We start from the raw sequence: 1122 nt of genomic DNA on the forward strand, positions 1-1122 counted from the left end.
ACCTTCACAGTGTCATTTCTTAATTCCTAATATCTACCTATCACCAACTGACCTTCAGCACAACCATTAAGTACCCACTGCAAACAACACAAAATCACCACCACCCACAATATACCAAGGTCACTCATTTCTCTCACCTCAAATCCCTGGGTCTTCATTCTTTTTTTTTAAAAAACTCTTCGCGCATTTGCATGTCATCCTTATGCAGGGGCCATGCTAATTTTCTCTGTATCGTTCCCAATTTTAGTATATGTGCTGCCGAAGCGAGCACAGTCTTCATTCTTAAGTACACAACTTTTTTATTTGCAAACCAAATATGCCTATTCCTTAAGAAGCTTATTCAGAAGGGTTATATATGTAGATACAGATAACTTTTGTGTCAAAAGCACACGTGCAAGTAAACAAAGTGTAAAGGGATGAGTGAAAGCTTAAAATCACTTAGTTCCACATTTACCTAATTGAAATTGTATTTTAGGAATTTTTTATGTACTAAAAAAACAAAACAAGGGCTTCCCATTGCACTAAATTAAGTACAAATTCTTCAATAGGCAAATCGTAGTATTAAATTATTTTGCACAATAGGACAGGACTGTTGCATATTCACTTGGCATCAAGTTTATTTGTGAAATGGAAAGATAATGGAATCACAAAACATTACCTTTAATTACATCAACACAACTACAAACTCTTGCTCTCTTCCACAGAAATAGAATTACATATTCATTTACCCAATAGCCTATCCCTTTTCAAATAAAACCTCGAGTTCCCCTATCCCACAGAAAAGGAGACTACCACAAAAACAAGAGGAAAAACTAAAGAGACTGAATGATTCTTCGCCTCTTAGTTAGCAGACCTATCACCAACTGACCTTCAGCACAACCATTAAGTACCCACTGCAAACAACAAAAAATCACCACCACCCACAATATACCAAGGTCACTCATTTCTCTCACCTCAAATCCCTGGAAGCAGTAAATGCTTTTTTTAAAGGTGTGAAATCATTGTTTACTTTTTGGTACAACCAGAAAATAGAACATTGAATTGTGGGAAAATTTGACTTGTCTTGGGTGTCAACATAACATTCCATGGGATAAGGGGACGACGTTTTTTGTGTCCTAATTA

The 1122-nt window shown here is 36.1% G+C and overlaps 1 protein-coding gene and 1 non-coding gene across 7 annotated transcripts in view; both read right to left on the bottom strand.

Annotated features, from left to right (window-relative positions):
* Positions 1 to 1122, bottom strand: part of NUP98 (nucleoporin 98 and 96 precursor) — an 89826-nt gene that overhangs the window by 81299 nt on the left and 7405 nt on the right. The gene's annotated exons all lie outside the window — the stretch shown is intronic.
* On the bottom strand, positions 170 to 271 carry LOC115870509. Its single transcript, XR_004046745.1, has one exon. It is a non-coding gene; the product is annotated as a U6 spliceosomal RNA (small nuclear RNA).

This window comes from Echinops telfairi, unplaced genomic scaffold (assembly GCF_000313985.2).
Source record: "Echinops telfairi isolate 266 unplaced genomic scaffold, ASM31398v2 ScPeMD7_1713;HRSCAF=2227, whole genome shotgun sequence".
In the NCBI taxonomy this organism is placed as follows: Eukaryota; Metazoa; Chordata; class Mammalia; order Afrosoricida; family Tenrecidae; genus Echinops; species Echinops telfairi.